General features: G+C 31.4%; 1 protein-coding gene across 7 annotated transcripts in view; it reads right to left on the bottom strand.

The window, feature by feature from the left end:
• Positions 1 to 22,634, bottom strand: part of DIP2 (disco-interacting protein 2) — a 437,652-nt gene extending 415,018 nt beyond the window's left edge. For all 7 annotated transcript variants that reach the window (XM_076406731.1, XM_076406732.1, XM_076406733.1 and 4 more), the window contains exons 1-2: positions 22,470 to 22,634; positions 1,677 to 1,807 (exon numbers count right to left, since the gene is read on the bottom strand). The gene's annotated coding sequence lies outside the window, so the exon portion shown is untranslated. The remainder of the gene's footprint in view (positions 1 to 1,676; positions 1,808 to 22,469) is intronic.
• Positions 22,635 to 23,193: the final 559 nt, after the last annotated feature.

The following is a 23,193-nucleotide window of genomic DNA, read 5'->3' as shown; positions in this document are numbered from 1 at the left end:
ACTGAAAAAAGAGGAAGTGCCGTGTTACATACTATGCTGCAAAAAGTCTTATTGTGCATATGGTAAGTGCAAAATCGAAATAAAACTCTTTACGTAGATTATTACCTTTGCAAATTGAATGCGTCCAACAATTTATTGATGCAAACAAGTCCAACAATAGCGAGTAACACACACAAAGTCATCAGCGTGCATGACAACACTCGGCCACACATTACAAGAATTGCAAAGGATACACTATCGCAGCTCGACTGGGAAGTTACGACTTGTGCGAAAACAGACCGATAATTGGTTATTGCTAAACGAATATGTTAAAAAATATTAAAATTAATGGATATAAGACAAGCAATACTTAATAGAATTTTTGTGTTGATGAACAGTTAATGTGAAAGTGTTTATTAAAATTAAATTAATAATAATAAAAATATCGAATTATAACTTTATATAAAGACAAAAACAAATACAATTTTATTACCTTATAATATATTAAATTGCTTTGAATACGCGGCAGTATTTTGTACACAATACCACTCTAATTTTTATATATCATTAAGAGTAAGAATAGTTTGTTCATAATCCCTCGTATTCCCCATGTTCGGCCCCTCATGTATTGGTGGACATAGCCATATGTCTATAGTGTCTATATTATATACGCACGAACTACTAAATTATAATTTATTTATACTGAAAATAATTAATTCAAACATTCGAACGCAAATAATAAAATAAAACGAACTCCTTAAACTATGACATAATCAATTTATTTTCAATTAAAATGTTGACTACCGACTAAAAAGAGACAACCTTAACTTGGGAACTATTTACAGAATAACGAAATATAATTATTCGACAGTTAATAAAACCAAGTTTCTTGTCAAATAAACTAAAGAATCCTCCAAAAGGAACTGAAAAAATAATTTCTCATAACAATGCAGGTCGTGGTATATTCTAAGAACATTATTCTGGTAACGAAAGACGAAGAAAAAAACTTGATATCAGGAAATACCAGATCTCGCGTTATGAGCTTGTAACGGTATATTGCGAAACGAGATTGGTTGGTACGGCATAGAAAAGTCGTGTTTGAAAAAAAATCATATAAAGGAACCTCTGTGCTGAAGACAAAATTGTATAATAAAAAAAATTCTGCCGATGATGTAATTCGTACTTGTAAAAACAGTGTATTGCAATTTATATAGAGAAATGCACAATTTAAAATAAATAATTACTTATAATATTAAGATGACTAAAGCAATAATAGAAACATTTTTAATTTAATTTAGATTTTTTAATGATCAAATAAGATGACACCATCTCTAAAATAATTATAAACTATAACAGCTCAACTATAAAGGAACCTTTAAATGTCAAAACTGATCAATATTCGGTGATGATATATGAAAAATGCGTTACCTATAATTATTATAGTTTTAGATATTTTGAACAATATGTAGAATATGAAAGTCTTTAAAATAATATACATTATATTCAAAGTTTTTTGCAATTATTCAAATAACTTTGAATAGATTATATATATTCGTCATTAGTGTTACTTGAATGAATTCAATCGTCCAATAAATAAAAGAAGAATGAAACCACTTGATGCATTGTTCCAACAAACATTTACTTTACTGACTGTCGAATATTATATATAAGTCGTATATTACCTTTCAATCACTTACCTAAACATATATTTTCCCTGGATATCAACCATGCATTAATAGTTTCACTTTAAATTTCACTATGCACTTATTTTCAGACACTCTTTTCCATTCCGTTTCAATTTACGTACAGATGAAAGCCGTAATTCTACCTGAAATACAATTGCAAATTATTTTCACTGACACAATTAGATAAACAAAATACGCCGGTTTTCCATCGAGTAAAATTTTTGTTTTAAATAAATCGTCGCTAAGCTGCTTATAAATATGCGAATGTGGCAATTCGTAGAACGAAAAGCTCTTGCCGAAATGGAAATTTAAAACTTTCTCGTAATGAGAAAAAAGGATGGTTAATTTTCTTGACTTTTAATTGGACGATAATTGATAAGCACTTATTAAGGGTAATTTTATATCATTAGAAAATGAAAAGTGAAACCAAAAATGTTTAGGTCACACTTGGATATCGAGTATTTTCATAATTAGTAAATCAGTGAACTTTCCACAGATTAACAAATATCATATCTAAAAAAATAATAAGCCGGCTTGGTTAACGCAGTAGTCAAGGTGACAGGACGATCCCCCTACTCCTTCGACAGTCGCGAGTTCGAATCCTACTGGGGCATGGTCGTAAATTTATGTTTATGATTGTTTAATATTTGTGATTGTCCTAGGCAAGAGTGCAAAATTTAACAAGGAAAATGATTCCAGTCACGCCAGTAACCAGGCTGAGTAAGACCGGATGTCTTCTGGGATGATTTCTAATTGGTCACTCGCCAGTCGGCAGGCTTAATGCCGAGGACCGTGGTTCAGATCCCACGTTAAACTGTAGGTCCAGATAAAACCCTAGTTGGTAAAAGGAGACTTTCAAATATATATAAAAAAATACAATTTTCTTATTTTGTATATAATTATTATATTGGGGGGGGCTAGGAAAAGTACTTCTTGTTCTACTAAAAGGCTTCAAATTAATCTTGAAGGAGAAGATGGTGAATAAATTCAAATGAGGCCTTACGAAAACGTATCTCTCTTAATCAGACTATCACACAGAAATAAACAAATCGTTCACCCTGTATGACATTATTAATATCTTTGCTCTTGTTTTGGAATTAAAAAAAATCTTAATTCAGTTTGGAACATCCAAATAAACCCTCATTGGTAAGAAGGACTATTTACTAAATATAAAATTAATATATTCTAATCAGTTTCAGTTAAAGTTAAAGTTATGACAAAATCTCCAAGAACTGGCGTTTTCTATATAATGTGATTTAGATAAGATCGATTTTATGTCTTAAAAACTTCTGAACAGCTTGTTAAAAATAGTATTACGTCACATCAGTATCACAATCGCTGGCACCATGTATCGCCGAGCTTTACTAAGCTCCGTGCACATTTCTAAAACGTATTTTTGCTAAACTATTTCGGCATACCATTAAACTAATGACGCAATAAATAAAACAAGGTATTTTCTCTATTTAGAGGAATTTTAAAATGTTGAACAAGTTATTGCATTGTCTGTCGGTTCGTGTCACAAGCCGACATGGAACTAACCGAACTTCCACTAAGGAGCTTTCACTTGAGCAGCTGTTTGATGGAGTAATGTTAGTTTTTCTCTCGTTAAGCATATATCCTAATTTCAAAATAATTGAAATCATCTGCTTTAGATTTCACAGCAAAGGAGTTTAACGAATCATTACTAAAATACTGTTATAGTTAATGTAAATTATGCAGAAAATAAGAAAAATAGTACTAAATAACAGGAATTTTAAGAATTTGGGTGACATTTTCCGAATATTTTATATAATTTTATTTTTGGTATCACTAGAGTTTCAAAAACAATTCGCTATATAATTGGTTAATTAAAAGGTGTTTATTACAGATAATTAATCCATTAACACTGTCAAACATTCGATTTTCAACTGTGCTAAATTCTTTCTTAAATGAGGGATATAAAAGGAAGAACAATAATTTCGTTGTATTAAACTTCGAAACCCAAAGAAAATTACTTGAAAATACTAAGGCGGTTGATTAATACTGAGAGATTTACAATAACTGGTCCTGCCTTTATCCATATCTCATCAGACAATTTGAATTCTATAGTAACGTCAAACATACATCGTCATTAAGCCATATTTGAAATATAGGAAAATGTACTGGCTAATTGGAAGAAAATCACAATTATCAGTACATAATAAATTGCTATTATATAAGCAAATATTGAAACCTATATATGGAGTTCAATTATGGGGATCTTCTGCAAAGAGTAACATAAATAAAATACAAATTTTTCAGAACAAAGTCCTGAGAGGTATGTTCTGAGACCTTCAGATACCCACAGTCAGTCAAGAAATCATGAGAATTGCAAGGGGGCATGAGGAAAGACTCCATTCTCACACGAATATTGAAATATTACAACTATTGGATACCACCAGAACAGGACACAGACTCAAAAGAATCAAACCATCTGATCTTGTGTAGTGTTGTGTAGTAAGGTGCATATATTAAAAAATTCAGCAGTGACAAGTATAAACATTATTTCACCAGAGACTCAGATAGGGCCGATGGGTCCTCCTAGTTATATACCTAGATTTAAGTTATGATAAATACAAATTGTAGGTTAGTCGAAAACGACTAGTATCAACATATTAATTAAATAATAAAAAATTAAGCTATATGTGTCATTTGCTGAAATGAAAATAATCGCTAGTTATCAGTTTCAAATATTGAGTTAGAAACTAACAAATTTTGCGTGATATTCTCCTTCAGGAAATAATGCAAAGAATAGTCGAAGTCACCTGTAACTGACAAAATACAAACCATTTGGCTATAATAAAGTCATCCATCAACTATGGTGTTTTTGCTGTAAAGGTGATGTTCATAGTATTTACGTTATAACTAGTGGACATATTTTGTCTTATTAGCAGTATTTTGAAGAATAATTTTAATGTATTTCTTGTTATAATTGTAGTGAAATAAAGTTTTTCTTACAGAACAGCTCATAAGTCATAAGCTCTACAAATATATTGAATATTATTACCATACAGATTGCTATAAGTTTTTCCACTCCTACATACTAAGGAAGAAGAAATCAACAAATCTTCAATATCTCATGGCTATCATAGGAGAAAACGAGCTTGCAATCAAGGTTACAGCAATGGACTCTTCTGCAGAATGATATTAGTGTATCCAAGCCCAGATAAAGCCAACGAGATCTATCTAATTTTAAGTAGAAAATTCGTCTGGTTTTTTGTTCTGATATTGATGGCTTAATTAAAAATATCTAATAATAAAACGCCTTCATCTTGTGTAGAATAATGTATAATATACATAAAATATATAGTAGTTTTATAAATATTTACTTATTTAAATTAAGTGTAAAAAAGACAAAGAGACTTTCCTTAATTTCCAATTTCACATAATTCGAATAATTTAATCAAAACAATCAAACAACCCAATTCTATTAAGTATACATTAAATATTTCACAAAAGAACAATATTGTTATTTTGTCTTAAGACAAATGAAAGTGAAAATAATTGAAAACAAAGTGTCAATCCATTAACACTGAGTACTGTAAATCGCTTAAATAAATATGCCTGAAGCACAAACATATTCTAAACTTACAGCACCGCTGGTAAAACAGGTAGCAAGAATAACAAGTAAACCAAACAAGCAGATAGGTTGCATATTTTTCCAGCAAATATACTATGCAGATATACTAATAAACACTATTTACCGGTGACAGAAACGATTTCAAGAGTATTTATGGTAAATTTTGCTGAGGTTGTTATTTTATTGCAACTTCTTATTATAGAGGAAAAGAAATATAACAGCCATTGACATTATATGCAAGTAAGAAGTTCCATTCCGTTATAACTGTTCCCATCAATGCCATGTAGCTTCGTTATTACTTAACCATATCTTAATATTTTAGGGTTGCACATTTTTTTCTTAAATGAAAACTAAGTGTAACCAGAAAAACTAACTTATAATTAGTACATCAATAAAGATTGAAAGTGATAATATGTCTTTATATATTCCAGATATTATATCATCATTTCTCATGCATAATGTAGAAAACGAAACTCATAATTAGAGGAAATGTAAAGAGTGAAACGACAAAAACTGTACATTATTAAAGAAATGCCATGTAACAAAAATGACAATTAATTACCCATTTCCTTTCCACAATAGGAAACGTACCACATTCCAGAAAGATAGTATCTCAATTTCGAATACAAATATTAATAAAGTAATTTAAAAAAATCCGCAAAAAAAGTTGGCGATATTCTATCTGGCAGGTTCCCATTGACTGTTCGCTTTATAAGCTGTTGCACGCTCATCATAGCAACAGCATCCTACCGAAAGTTCTCATAACAATTTTTTTCCGTAGCCGCTGTCGTTTCATCAACGGCGATTGAACCGTAGCGAAATTAACCTAAGGCCAAAAATTAATTAGCGCGTAAAAACGAGGAGAAGAGGAGAGGTAATCCATCAGATAAGCGATGTGAGACCGGTATAAAAATGTACATTGATATCGCTCATGCGCATGCCATGTAAAGAATTTGGTGAATTTATAATGTTTTCCTTTAGATTTGTTGTTTTTTTTGTTTAATTTCTAATTTCTTAATGCTCACTAATAATCAATCTGGAATAGTAGCGCTATTTAGAACAATATAAGCGGAGAAAAAAGCAAAATAAATAAGGATCAATCGTAGAGAGACACATATATATTTAAAAAAACACGCAATGAATATTAGTTATCTACCACTAGTATGTCTAAGAATAAAGTATCATCACATTTGAAATGACACATTAAAAAATAGCACAAGAGAATTGTACCAAAAATGGCACAAGAAAATTATAATTCTAATATAAATTAGTTATTCCAATTTTCAAGAAATAGGGTTAGGAAAAGAAACCCTCTGCAGCTGAGAAGAATGACTGAAGAGAAAAATAATTTTATTGTGGAAAATAGTAGTGGATGCCATTCTGGAAGAATCAAAGATAATATATGTCTGAAACAGTGAAACTGTCTGAAAAAGTATAAGAATAGAATGTGACAAATACATTTCTACAAAATAAAACAAATGTATTAAGATGTTGTATAATGTTAACGAAATGTATTAATTTGGAAATATTTCGTAGCGCTTTTTTTAGACATATGGCGCCAAGTAACGCTCACTGGAAAGGTGACACTTTTAATGTTAATTTGATCAGATGAACATTGGAATTGATGCAGTAATAGTGGTTGAAAACAAAGAAAACAGAAAAATTGAGTTATATTCTGCTATATTATTATGAAAGAAATATAATCAAAGATCAAGAAATAATTTTGAAACATTTAGTCCACTAAACTGGCTACAAAAACAAGCTCGATGTTTCGATTCCTCGTAAATTGACTACAAAAAAACATGATAGATCGAAATGACGATTCCTAAATTCGCTACAGACAGCTAGCTAGTTTACTCTATGCAACTAAAAGAAAATAACTCGAATTTAATAATAAAAATTCATTTTCTTCCACTGTGACAAGATACAATAGATACACAGCAGATCAGATGGCTGAAAAATATGATCACAGAATATTGTTTTCTATCTATCACTGGACATTCAATCCAATCGAATTAATAGGGAGGTATGGCAAACATTACTACAATAAACATGCAGGTCTAAAAGAATATACAGAAATATACAAGCAAGAACTGTTTAGATATGTGTAAAGAAGCATTCAAATTCAATTAGACACACAGAGAAAAAATTACAAATAGTGGAATCATCAACAAGTGTTAAATTAGATTTATATTCAGATATATAGATAAATTAGATTAGAATATTAACAGTTTGGTTATTGACTTGAATAGTGACTCTGAAAGCCACAATGATTTAATGAAACTTTCGGGATGTAGACTTATAACACAATGATAACAATAACCAAGACAGTGCGATGAGAGTTAAAATCGAGTTATAAAGTTAATTTAGGATAACTGTAGAAAATTATATTTGTATGTATAGATATTTATTTAATTGTTCATAATACGTATATGCATTTGATTAGAATGTATGAAGAGAGAATGAATCATAACTGATGTGCAGATATGACAAACGCATTAAGGAGACTGCAGTGATTAAATCTGATTTTATCAATAAAAATATACACAAGTAATCACAGAATAAACTAAAGAGAAATCCAGTGATGCCAAAAATACTTGACAAGGAAACACAGTAACTGAGGAAACAAGAACTAAAGATAAAAAAAAGTTAATATACTATTTAATGAAAGTAAGTGGGATCTGGAGTCACCAACACCATGTGCAAGCGTCTTCTGTTGCCAAGATATATAGCTGTATTTCCATACGAGACAACTTGTTGATTTGTATATACTGGTCTGTGCTTGATTATTTTGTTAGTGAAATTTGAAATGTTGGTGAATTAACATGGTACACTGAGATCTGTCTGAAGCTTGCATTTCACGGTGAAGGGCGACCAAAAGCGGATTGTAGTAACTTGATTTTTTAGTCGTAGAGTATCGAAATCAGGAGTCACCAAAACTTGGTAAATCATTCGATAGAAGGAGCATTGTCCATTCCAATGTATAGAAACAGTACCATTGCAGTATCATGAGTCAAGAGTCATGTGTTGCAACACCACCTGAATGGGGAACAAGTGAGATGGGTTTGATCTGTTTTCTAATAGACAAAGATCCTCAGGGTCACCATTCAACAAGTCTTCCCTTGAATAAAACAGTTTTTAAAGTAAATTCATAGTTTTAGTATTGGCCCCATTGGAGTCAAAACTGCTGCTGTGGCTCTCTCGCGAGATATTAAGACGTGAACAGGCCCTGATGACCAGGCGGTGCGCACAGCCTCTAACTGTAATCGTTAAATTAAAAATTACAATCGCGAGAGAGAGAGAGAGAACGAACAAGACAGAGCGAAAGAGAACCGTAGCCCGCAACAGCCGGTACCAAGTTTTACTGGTTTACTAACTTTGAGGTATATCAGTTACCGTTAAGTTTTAATTTTCGAACGGCATGGCGACGACCACGACTCCGAGCTTCGAATTATGGAAATATCGCGACGGATGCCATCGGTGCCGTCGTTCTGGTCAACACCGATCGATTCTGTAGCTGAAACGAAGGCCGTTATAAAAACGGTCCATTTAACAACATCAAAACAACCGATAATCCTAACATAATTTGAATATTTTCGTAATATAATCACGTAAAAGTCGAATTAAAACAAATAAAATCGTAATTATGACGTTATTTGAGTAGTTTCAGTGCGTTAACGATGAATAAAATTGATAATTATCATACGTTTTTTGTTCTTATTATTTATTATAGTAATCTGCTAAATTAACACATAAGTTATTTGTTTTAATCCCAATATAATACGGTTTTAAAATTACAAAATACTTTTTCACCGTGAGACATTGTGGGCTTAACATATATATGTCACTGTTCATAATGTGCGAATAAATGAAATTTACTTATAACTAAACTGGATCAAATGGGTACACCCCTTTTAATATTCTGACTAAGCCATCATTATCTAGGAGCATTGATATACTCATGGAGCTTCCATCATGTCTTTGGGCATAGTCCCTGGTAGCATTATCGCCAGCTTCCAACTTCAGGTCCTTACATTACGAATGGAGCATCAACAACAACTCGCAGTACCTTTGTTTGGAATCTTTATACGATATTTTTATGGCTTTGGCTCGTACAACCCCAGAGTTGAACGCCATAAGTCCACAGAAGTTTAAATCTTGTTAATAAAGTAAAAGATTAATATATACTGACCGAGCTGAATATTTACGCAATAACCAGAAAATGCTTGAGTTTTTCATAATTTTTCCCAAAGTATGGCCTCCACTTGAGTTTAACATCAAGGGTCATGCCAAAATATTTGACTGATTTGTTGATTCATATATACCGGATGGTACTTGATACGGATGGTGAAATCATTATTATTAGGATTCATTTTTATACGCCATTTTTCAGTGATTTCATTAAATACAACATTTTCATTAAATACTTGTATTTTCCCCAAGTCCAAATAGGCATCATCTTGTTCAACTTTAATAGCAAAATGATGGCAGAACCTTGCCTAACAATAGTCCATTTACTAATCCAATTTTGCTGCACATTGCCTATGTTTTGCCTCTCCATTTCAGTTGTTGCAATTATAACGATTCAATGGTGGAAAATTATGACTAATGTACGTTTCCAAAACGACCCAAACTTAATGAACCATTTGTCACCAATCTCTTGGTACCAAAGTTGGTTCCAGTTTCTGTTTGTCATTTTTTTTAGGCCGCCATTGCAAAATCCACCTCCAACAGGTCTTATTTCACAGTGCACTGTATTTACTTTACCATTACATGTGTTATTCAATCTCTGAGTTACTTATTGGTTATATTTGTTAAATTAATCAAAAACTTTTTTGAAATAATTTTATAAAAAATTACGAACAGTGCTGTTCTTGTTTTTGTGCCCTCTCACTTTTGCCCAGTACAATAATGCCTCTTTTCCCTCACTGTAATATCTTATATTTCAAAAATAAACAATATACTAATAATGTTCAATTTATTCTGGAAGCTAGTAGAAGCCCAATTACGATGCTATGTTATTTGGAGACTCAATTAGTGTTAGACAAAATTAATTTATATCACAGCAATAGTTTTAAAAATATATCATATATAGGCGCCACCAACACGTTTGAATATGTCAATAATAAAATTAAATGTTTTAACTGTAATAATATTTCAGTATCAAAATAACGTGTTAAATTTTATGTAGCATATGATTAAAAAAACACTTCTAAACTTATTAAGAAGTTCATTAATCAATTACTATGTTAGGGTAAAGTAGTATAAAGGTTAATTTATTATAAAAATACGTTCAATATTTATAAGCAACATATATGTCTTAATATGTAACATAAAATAACTTCTTTCTTAATAAGGACCCGACCTTGATTTTGTTGGTAAAAGGATGCATGAACAGAACAAAAAATTACTTGAAAATATTAAAATACCGATCACGAAGCCCTAACAATTTTAGTCAGGTTTAAACCAATAGGCTTTCCATTTGAAACATATGTTAGAATGCCTTATATTTGTACTCTTAAGTAACGATACTTGCTTTATACAACTAGTTATATGCAAATCTATATAATTACATTTGAGCCTATACTGTATAATTTCGTATTTATATTTATATTATTTATATATCTATATCTAAATACCTATCTATTTAGTTGTTTACCATTTTGTACAGACGTTAAAAAGCTCATAAAGCTGATTTGATTTGTAATAATAAATAATATACGGTATAAATAAGCAATTAAATTTATATACGTATGTTATGGCTTTTATGATGATAATATAGGTTAGTATTATAAAAGAATTTAATTAAAAATGAAATTACTTTTACCTTAACTGAGATTTATTACGTCAAGTTATTAACATTCCATATATGGGGATGAACAAATACATACACAACAAAAAACATGTTGAGGTAGAGATATTACATTAATAAAAATAAAACAAACCTTAAACTGTAGAAAATAAAATTAATTCAGAACCATTTAAAAGACAATCCCCTGTGGCCTTTAACAAACATTTTTGTGAATAATTGAAGTCTAAAGAATCAACATGAGCTTGTCTGTGGTCATAATATATTGTAAGAGGTTTGTACCCATTTAGTTACACAGAGAGGATATTTTTAATACATATATAATGTCTGTTCATGTACTTGCTTCCCACTCATCTCAATCTGATCTTGCTATTGATTCAACATACGAAATTTTGTTTCAAATTAGCTCTTAGAATTCGTAGAATACATCAACAAATAAATAGAATAGAAAGAACTACATGGGCATATTTTAAATTAAAGATCACTAATAAAACATCTTGGATATGTGTTATACACAATATGTTTATATTGTTTTTAGTTACTTCAATTATTAACGATTTTTTAAAATTTTAACAATTTTTGAATGTAATAAGAGGCATACATATACATATACATTCAAGAGTTCAAAAGTACGTAGAAAATGAAGATTTAGAAAATTACTTCTAGTCAAAATAGACACAAGCAGCCAAATTATCAAGTAAAGTTTTATTTGGTTAAAGAGTAGATAGAATGCTTATTTTATCATATAAATATTATTGTTGCCAATAATGTCATGATAATCTAAAAAGTTTAACGATGAAGTACCAGGGGAATTCTTCGATGGATAGTCTCAAACATTAAAAGAATTATCTAAATTATTGGAATTTGCCCTATCAACAACTAAATAAAAACATAAAAATCTCATTAATAATAACCAAGAAAGAAAATTGGAGTCTTTACTAGATGATTATAGATCCAAATGTGGAAGAGCATTGTTTAACCAAGTTTATATTCCTAATTAATATACGTCAAAATACGTTAAAATAATACGTCTTTTGTTATGCTTGATAGTAACCAAAAACATAACTGAAGTGAAATACATAACATGAAAATTATACTATATGTTTTCCCACAAATTCTTTTGAAACAGACGAATCTGCACCTTCAGCTTCAGTCAGTAAAGCATGAAAAAGAGCAAACATAAAGTACATATGTGGATTCATAGTTAAGTATAGTTTGTTTTCGTGGATGAGTCACCAGAATTTCAAATGGCAATCCTATATGTATTTTAATATTAACTGTTACACAAATGTAAAATGTTTCATTAATGTAAAATAAAGGGAATATGACTTACATGTTATATTTAATATCTTAAAGAAAAAGATTTCTGAAACCTCCACTTAAAATTATATTAATAACATATTGAACTATATGAAAAGTACATGATTTACTATAAATTGCTGAACCCAAATTAAACCCGAACTACTGACAACTATCGACTACAATAGATAGTCAAAATGACCAAACTCGATTAAAAATATTTGCAAACAATCAACTGGTAGTTCTGCTCAACCTACTCTTGTATTTTTCAGATGTTATTTCATCACACAACCACTTGTTCTGACCAATGAAAATTAATGCAATGAAATATATAGTCGCTTATAAGAATCCCTACGCCCACTAAAACTTCTCCATCTAAATCCACACAACTTCCACAAGTAAATAATACAAAAACAACTTTCCTCATTCCTATTTCAGCTTAATCGTATTTCGTATTTACCTACCCCTGATTACCGCAACTTCTAATCAGTTTCATAGCAAACAGTGAACAGCGCGTTCCAAAACACATTTTCCTTATAAAACGTTATTTTCAAACTGTTCGCAACTATACGCAAACTTGTCTTATTTTACGTAATAAACACCGATGAAAGGCAGATTGAATTGTTTAAAAGCCGCCATACTTTGTGTAAAACAACTTTAAACTGTTATATAATTTATTTAACTGCCGGTGAGATGGCCTACATGGCCGACTGTTTGAATTGTTCCTCATCTCGTCCAACAATAACTTTTTAAAAGTAAATTCATTAGCGGTGAAGATTGAATGAGGTTAGCTATCAAAATATAAAATAATTGTATCGCGTTTTCGCTGGCTGGTAAACCTGTATTAGTTAATTCTTCTTTGTGTGCTGTTCGAACAATTAACTCAAGTATGCTTTCAAAATAATCATTGTTCATTGTAAAAACAATCACATTGCGGTATACCGACACTAATTAAATATGTAAGATACATTAGCAGGCCGCGAAATGAAAACTGAATAATATTAAGATAACATAAAAGTGATAGTGTATTGGATAAAGTTTAATTGTTATTGGAATTGTGGTTTTAAAATGTTGTGCAATAATAAAGAACCGACGCCGGTCAGGAATTACCTATTGTTATGTTTTCTTGTAACTGAAATATTATTTAATGTAGTTTTAGTTAAATTAGGTTCTTGTATGTTAGGTGTAGGCTCATAAATTAGTTTAAAAGGATTTTCTTTTAACTTGAAGCTTTATTGTGAAAAAGCGGTACAATATATTTTATTCAAGGTATTGCCCATCGATAGGCGCTACACCTTACCGTCTTTCAGATCATTTACGGATTCCACTTCAAAATAATTTATATTATTTTCGTAAAAATTGTCCCATATGTCGGAACAAGTAGTAATCAGAAGGAGCAAAGTCTGGAGAATAAGGTAGGTGGGGTATCACCTCCCTTTTTAATGTAATCAAATATATTTTCGTCGATTTTGCAACATGTGATCGAACGTCTTCATGCCGAAGAATAACACTCTTTTGTCTTGAAGACTGACGAAAGGAGATGAAGACCCAAACCAAACTTTAAAATAATTGTCAAAAGCATAACAGGTGGACCAAGAAGTGATTATCGACCAATTACAAGAAATGGGAAGATGTGTGCCACATTAACTGAATGACAGGCAAATGGAAAATCGAAAAATTGTCTGTGAAATTCTGCTTCCCCTATATTATCGGAAGTCGAATAGTGATTTCAGTATCGAATAGTGACAGGTGATGAAAAGTGTATTTGTTTTGAAAACCCTAAGAGCAAAAAAATCATGGTTATCACCTAACGAAGCCGCCCGATCGACTCCGAGGCCAAATCGTTTTAGTAGTAAGACAATTATCTGTGTTTGGTGGGGCCAAAGTGACCTGATGAAACAGTTAGCAGTGCCGAAGACACGATAAACACACATTATCACACCCGCCTTACTTTCCAGACCTTGCCTTTCAGAGCAGCACATTGCCAATTTCGAAGAAGTTAGAAAATGGCGCGATAAATGGTTTTGCTCAAAGGAAAAACAGTTTTTTGGGATGATACCTATAAATTGACTGATATTTATAATTGAGAGATGGGCAAGATGTATAGAATCAAATGACCATTACTGTGAATAAATATATTTTTCAATTTTTTTTAAATCTATGTTTTTTTAAAAAACCGGTAATGACTTTTCGGTACATCTGAAATTAATGTACATAAGCTAACCTAACTGCTAAATTCACATTATTTTAGATAAAATAACAGTTTTCCATTTAGTATTATTGAGTCATTTAGTTATTCAGTGTATAGGGATGCTAATCATGAAACGCTTATTTGATCTAAGAAATCTAAGTCCGTCATCAAACACTTCTTGAAAGTTACGGTGATGCCATTCCATCATATCTCAATAATCGGTTTTGGTATCGACGATTTGAAAGTGGTGATGTAGATGTTAATGATAAAGAACAGCTGGAGAATCAGCAAAGTCCGAAGACAATGAATTGCAAGACTTATTGGACCAAAAACCAGATCAAACTCTCAGGATACCTTCAGACATTGTAGCAGCTGATAAATCAACACTTTCCAAATATTTATATGCGATGGAAAAGGTCCAAAAAAAGGGAAATGTCTAGCATACGAATTGAATGGTTAATATCTCGATTTCAATGCTTGCCAAGCAGCAAATTGAAGAGTTTTCTGTGGCGTGTCGTAACTGGGGATGAAACTATTGCTGGGAATCTTCACCGGCGTCAATTGAACAAATAAAAAAAACGTATAGTTGCAAAAAAGACCATCAATATGTTATTTAAAGTACCGCCATGGGAGAGTTATTGGAAAAATTATGGAATCCTAATATACGCTGTACCATTTTCTTTAATTATATATTTTTTTATAGAAAAAAATATCAGAATACTTGTAAATATCTAATAGTTAAAATAAGAATCAAATAATTCTTGATATCTATGGACCAATTTATATTCAACTGGGTTAACGCAAGACTCTGTACGATATAAATAAATACGAAAAGACTAAATCATGAGAAACATCCTGATATATACAAAAATATTGGGTATAAAAACATGGTCGCATATATATTCAGTGTCAATGTTAAATTCAGCAGCGTGCATTGAATTTAAAATGAACATCAATGCAAATTCCAATGCACATTACAAAGCCTTAAACCGTAAAGACATTTCTGTGACCGAAAATGACGAAAAATAGTGTTCATTAAACTTTTGGTGACTTTTTGTCTAAAATATCTAAAATACAGATTCAAAAACTTCTGAATTATATTACCACAAAATATAATATTGCTATACAGCCTAATAATATTATGAATTTGTTGATAATTCAATTAATACTCTGAAACTTCAACAACTTCAAAATATCAAGTTGCACACATAGTGTGAAGCAAAATAAAAAAAAAATAGTGAGAGAATATACTCTAACCAATGTTAGTCAATACAATGACAATATCTAGTGGCGTGAATAACGACAAGCAGATATGTCTTTTCAGAAAACGAAAGAGATAATTAAATTTGACACATACATGGTTTTGGTTGATTTTAAACTTTAATGGTACTAATTTATTTAAAAAAAGACAATTCCAACAAATCTATTAAGTTACAATATTCAAAGTAACACAATATAAATAAAGAAAAAAGCAAGTATCATCCTTAGATATTATACAAAACATTTATCAAGTTAACGCATGACAAACTATGTATCATTGAAAACCAATCATAGCGAGCCAAGGTTACGACGCAAATATCATTAAGGTTTTTTTTCTCTCGCAGCGTCACCAATTATAATGAATTAAAGAAAAAACCAGTTACATGTAAATTACTATTTTCATTATGCGTATTCAATTAAAAATAATCCACAACAAACTGGAAACCAGTTTATTTATTCGGAGTTTTAAACTATAGTGTCGATTATGTTTCAATAGATACAGAATTCTTGATCGGTATTTAAGCACAGTTATCGAGAACGTTTGCCACGTTAACAAAAGATTATTATTGACAGATTTCGAAGTATTTATAAGTAAGATTTATCTGAACGGATGAGAGTAGTCTTTTATATTTCGGGATTCGCCAATTATTTATATTAAAATGTCAATGATCGTTTTATAGGTATTTGAAGTAAATTTTGAGAAAATATTTCCGCTTCATTAACCAGTCGAATATTGTTTTCAAAGTAATTTATTGATGACATGCAAGTGTTATTAGGTGATCACAATTTGTTAGGTGTAAAATCCAAACTAAATTGAGGTTCTCGGAGTTCATAATTTAGCTTCAACAAAAACAATAACTATTGAGAGTATTTCATCGAAAAGTTCATGCAAGGAGATCATCCCTTTGAAGAACATTTAAGAACAGTATAATTTAGCACAATGATGATGACAGATAAACAAGTATCCTAATATAAAATAATGTGTATATATTCTTACACTGCTGATATCCCAACAACACAAAAAATTATCATGACAAAACATATATCTCTGTCTAATGCTGTAGAAAAACTACAATAGCGGTCAACAAAATCTACAAATGGACTAGAGACTGGAAAATACAGCTTGAACGCTCCAAATGCGTCCGTATTAATTTTGCGCTGCGGCGAAATGACAAAAACCTAATATCACTTGACGGATGCCCGATACCTCAAGCAGAATCTATAAGAAGAATATATCCCGATGGTAGGTTAAACTGGAAACATCACGATGCACAAAAAGCAGAGCAGATTAGACTCTAAGTCAAGGAAATGTATTCGTTAGTCGGAAGACACTCTCATCTTGACCTAAAATCAAAGAGATTTGTTTATCAGTCAATCATAAGGCCAATTTGGACCTATGGAGTGTAATAACCTAAGTAATACAAAGCAGGCAAAACAAAGTTCTACGATTTGTTACGAATGATTATCAACACGTAACCAACGAAGAGCTGCACGATAACCTCGAAATCAAATAGATAATCAAAAATAAAATAAGGTTATTAAATCCAACCACCAATAGGGAAGCAGTACAGCTACTGAACAACACGCAGAAAATCAGAGAATCAGAATATTGAAACGAACCAAACCACACGAGCTTGTTTAGTGTAAGTGTATTCTTAACTTTAGCTTAGGTAGTTTAATTTAATTTTATTTTGAGAAATAAATACTGATGTATTAATTCTTGCCTTGCTTGTGTATTAATGTAAATGCAACAGAACAGCAATAAATTAATTTGTAAATTAAAATTCTACTAAGCACATTTAATAGAAGATGTAAGTACTAAAATATATTAATACTCTTTTTAACAATAGTAATCACTAAGAGTGTTTCAAAGAATCCTACATCGTTGCAGTTGCGGAAATGTCCTAAATAAATGTCAAACTGACCACACACCAAGACGACAATACGCAAGGGATTCACCACAAGAACTAACAATAATACCACACCAAAAATTGCTATTATTGACTATTGCATGTCGAAACTGCCCAACTGTTTGTGTCAAAGGTGTCTATCGTCTACCATATGACAAATATAAATTTTGCAGACCTAGAAATATTTTAGCAACATTTGAAAACGATTACCAGCTGAGTTTGGTGATTGATCTAGTAAAACAGGTACGGCAAAATATTTTTCATGGTTATTTGTAATATTTATGATTCCACTCACAAAAAAATAGAACAATTACTTGTTATGTTTACTTTTGTATGTGTAAAATAACCTCACAGAACAGACGTAACAGTATATTTCGCATATCGCCAATCATAACACTCAACCGGGCTACGGTGACGTCATAAATACCTGTCACCAAACATCTTAAGGTACCTGTTGAATCAACAGCAGTTTGAGTCACACATTTCTTGTAATCTTAGGGAACTTGCCCTTGAATATTAATACCATCAAAACTAAACTGATAAAAAGAACTGCTAATAATTTTAAAAAAGGTACAGGAGCAAACCATAACCAATTACTTGATCAGCACATAAATGTTAAATGCAGGAATAAGATATATAAATATAAATTAAAAAACACATTTATAAGAACAAAGATGACAAAATATATTGGCAAAAGAAATAATGAAAGAAACAACATTATATTTTATTTATTACTGTCTTTGCCTTCAGATTTAGCTATCTTCATTTAAATCAATTCTCGTATTAATTACTATTACTAATTATCAAGTCATTCGATTAATATGCTACAACTTAAAATATAGCAAAATTAGTACAATTATTAGTACATAATAAATTCCTATTATACAAGCAAATATCGAAGCCTATATGGAATACAATTATGAGGATGTTAATATATAAAACAATAAAGTAATATAAATATAATACAAGTGCTCCAGAATAAAGTCCTGAGAAGTATTGTAGGTGCAGCCTGAGTACAGGACTGGTTACTTACACCAATTCCTTCAGATACCGACTGTCACTCAGGAGATTAAGAGAATTGAAAGAAGATGTCAGGACAGGCTCCATTCTCATCACAGAACACAGACACAAAAGAATCAAACGATTTAATCTTATGTAGTATAGTGTAGTGAGGTGTAGTTATAGACAAACAGCAGTATTAATACACAAACATTATTACATCAGAGACTAAGGTATGTGTCCTCCTGTATATATATATATATATATATATATATATATATATATATATATATATATATATATATATATATATATATACCTAAATTTAAGATATTGTACAATTGCACAAATTGTAGGTTGGTTGGCAACAACTAGTAAAAATGTAATAAATAAATGTTTAAAAAATGGGAGAATTAGTAAGGAACAAATCCAGAGACTTCTGACACAACAAAATCGACCTTTTTGGCTAGAAGACTAACATTGTCTGAGATTTAACGAGCAATATAAGTCTTATGGAACTAACAGCTGTGATTTGGTTTAGAAGTACACTCAATCCCAGCTATGGATTGATGCTTTTAAAGAAGCTGGACGTGGATCATATAACAGTTTCTTCAAGATTTATTGTGGTTGAGTTGCGTTAAATTAAACTTTAATTACTATAAAAAAGAACAACTGCTTCAGTCAACAAATCCACACAGAAAAAATATTCAATCATTCAGGCATCAAAAATGATCAAGGGAACAGAAATCATATTTTACTTATTAAATTAAATCAATTATCATATAAACATAATTACAACCGGGTTGTGTTCAGTTATATAACTGTTAATTGGCATTCAACACAGTCGATATAAAAAAAATACAATTGAGATTCATACCGTATTGGCATAACCATAACATTTAGCTAATCATTAAACTAAATATCACAAAAACATCCTGCTGTTACAATATAACAGGAAATCTATATCCGTAGATCTGTAGTGAAACGGTAAAAAACGGAGGAGAAGCAGAGAAAGTGATATAAAAAAGCAATGTGTAATACTCTATATTTTACAGTGCAATTTTTGAGGATTGCGATTAGACAACATAATTCTAGAGCGGCAAAAGTGGCAGGAGAATTCAACACTCAATTGAGTAATACTGTTTCGACAAAAATAGTATGGCGGGAGTTCCATGAAGCTAAAATTAATGGACGAGATAGTATTGCGAAACCCTTTAAAATGCAAGCCAATCCAAAGCTGAGAAAGAAATGGTGTAACGACCATAAAATCTGGACTCCTGATGATTGAAAGAATGTGGTCCGATGTATGATCGTCGATATTGTTTTCTACGAATTGACGAGTTTATGTATGGAGAACTCCAGAAACTCCCTATTACCTGCTTTTTATAGTAAAGCATAGGGGAACTTCGGTTATGATTTGGGTGGCAATGTTGTGGTATTCCTCTGGTCCTCTCATTCATATCACTGGCCATATTACTACGAATTAATATATCGGCATCCTCAATGATGAAATTGCTATCACCAGCGTATTGCTGCCAAACACTGCCACATTCCAAAACGATAATCGAGAAGCATCAAAATGTCATCAAACCTTCCCTGGGTAGCAAAATCGTCAAACCTCAGAACAATTCATGTTATGGGTCAGTTATTGGGAGTTTTAGTGAAACAAGTGAGGTGTGGATTTCTATCTACAACATTATGTTGTAAACTATTCAAGCGCTCTGCAAATCTATTTCATAAATAGTTGTATCATTTTTAAAGGAAATGGCGGCACACTACTTTTTTAGTACTTAAGTATTGTATATGACAGGTGTTTATATTACTTGTCGGATGGACACCCTGTAGATTGTGAGTGAGCAATTGCTATTGCAATTCCAACTTATCAAGCACTTAGTGCATCCACTAAACTTAGCCTCTTCTGATTAAAATTTACTGAAATGGAAACTATTGGGACCAAATTTAACTTTTCCCATCAAGTTATATCAAAAGGAACAAACGATAATAATTAATTCCGGAATATAATAGATAAAGAAAAATCAAGCAATATCATATAATAGATCTATCAAAAGAACATAATTCCAAACACTATCACGCCATAATACTATTATAAATGAAGTCGGTCCGGGTTGAAGAAACCATTACGCTCGCTTCGATTAAAATATTTGCATATTATTGGAGAGAAAGACCGAACAGCTGACTGAAAAAAAAACAACGAAATCCCACTTACATCAATAAAACCAGTTATAAAGTAACGACGCCTGATACTTAACAGTCATAAAAATTTACACCGATTTGTATTCTAGAAGAGTACAGTAAATGGTGTAGTTGAAAGGAAAACTAAAGCCATCGACTGGAAGCAGGCATTTCAGTGCCTTGGTGAGAAAGAACGGTTATTTTTATGTCATCGAAGCCGATTAATAACAGAAATAGTTATGGTGTTGTGTAAAATGCATAAATATGTTAAATTAAAAAGTAGAATTTCACAATTTATACAAGAACTGACTGTTACTATTAAATTCCTGGGTTTCATAATATGAAACAAATACATTTAAAAACTATTAATAACATTTTTGATAAAATCCATAGATTGCATATTTTAATACACAAAACACCACAGAATAATAAGTATCGTTGTTCTAGCTGAAAAAAAAACTCAGTGTAAAACCAGCGAACGAACATCCAACATATTCCAAAGAGTAGTACCATTCAAATTGCACAAAAATCACTAGAACAGGTCAAATCATCAGATAAGAACAAATAATCATCATCTATTGAAACCACACTGTTTCGTAATTTTGAAAATCAATATTTAGGGCAAGTTTTCTATCTTGCTCCCGGAGTTCAGAAGAATTTTTCACAAATCCAAACAGAAAAAAAACTTTCTGTCATTGATATCTTGTTCATTCGTAATTCGACTCCTTCAGTACCAATAAAAATATATTGTCTGATTAAAATACGTTGTATATTTCTAAATATTAATAGTTGTTAATTTTATAAATTAATTTAATTAATAAATAGTTGTTAGCTTAAACTTATAATATATAGATCAAATCATAATATAAAACGAATACATTCAAGAAAGACTAATGAAATTTTTGATTGCATATTTTAATGGAAACACCACAGAAGAATAAGTGCCATTGTTTTAGCTGAAAAATAAACTCAGTGGAAAACCAGCGAACAAACATCCAACATATTCCAAAGAGTAGTACCATTCAAATTGCACCAAAATCACTAGAACAAGCCAAATCATCAGATAAGAACAAATAATCATCATCTATTGAAACCACACTGTCTCGTAATTTTGAAATTCAATAACCTCATATTTCTATCAATAGAATATATTTAGGGCAAGTTTTCTAACTTGCTCCCGGAGTTCAGAAGAATTTTTCACAAATCCCAACAGAAAAAAAAAACTTTCTGTCATTGACATCTTGTTCATTCGTAATTCGACTTCTTCAGTACCAATAAAAATATATTGTCTAATTAAAATACGTTGTATATTTCTAAATCTAAATATTAATAGTTGTTAATTTTATAAAATAATTTAATTAATAAATAGTTAATATATAGATCATTGCATAATATAAAACGAATACATTCAAGAAACACTAATGAAATTTTGATTGCATATATTAATGGAAACACCACAGAATAATAAGTGCCATTGTTTTAGCTGAAAAATAAACTCAGTGGAAAACCAGCGAACAAACATCCAATATATTCCAAAGAGTAGTACCATGAAAACTGCACCAAAACCACTAGAACCGTACACTAGAGAACTACTGCACTATTTCCCTTAAAATAACGTCGCTTTTTTTTTAAATCTAACTTCTATTGGAGCGATCGGAGTAAGGCTTTCGCGACGGTACTCAGTACTCACGACGGCAGCACCGCTCGACTGGTCGGCTTCAACGCGTACCGGTGGTACCGCGAGGCGACGGAGGGGCAGCGGAGAGAGTGATGCTGCGACCGCTGCCGCTGCTGCGGTGCAAAGGCCGCGATCGGTTTGGGTGGTACCTGCATCTTATGGCACTCGGAGCAGGTTTATCTCTCGACGCGTCTCTGCCTTTATGTAACGAATCGGTTTTGCGTTATATAATTTGATGATTGTGTCCGAAATCTTGATTGGGTCTAACGAAAAGACCGGTAATCATCCGGATATGGCAGTGATATTTGTCAATACCACATCTAAAAGAGAACTTTATATCTCAGATTATACAGATACAGATTATATCTCAGAAAAGCGGTGTATCTTTTGAGGTTATCCTGGAGTCCACCCAGTTTTCGGCATTTTAATACTTCCAAGCATGTGTTCATCAGTTTTGGAACATATGGTCGAGCGTTGTCATGCTCAAGAATACCATTGTTGTGTCTTTGCCCGTATTCTGGTCGTTTTTTCGCGTAGTGTTGGACCGAAACGCATCAATTACAGTTGATAGCGATCCCCATTGACAGTTTCA

This window comes from Rhynchophorus ferrugineus, unplaced genomic scaffold, assembly GCF_030347505.1.
Source record: "Rhynchophorus ferrugineus isolate W39M unplaced genomic scaffold, kcgeb_rfMv2 rfM6, whole genome shotgun sequence".
Lineage (NCBI taxonomy): Eukaryota > Metazoa > Arthropoda > Insecta > Coleoptera > Curculionidae > Rhynchophorus > Rhynchophorus ferrugineus.
Note: the sequence above shows the minus strand (reverse complement) of the source record. Positions and strands in the feature narration are given on the sequence as shown.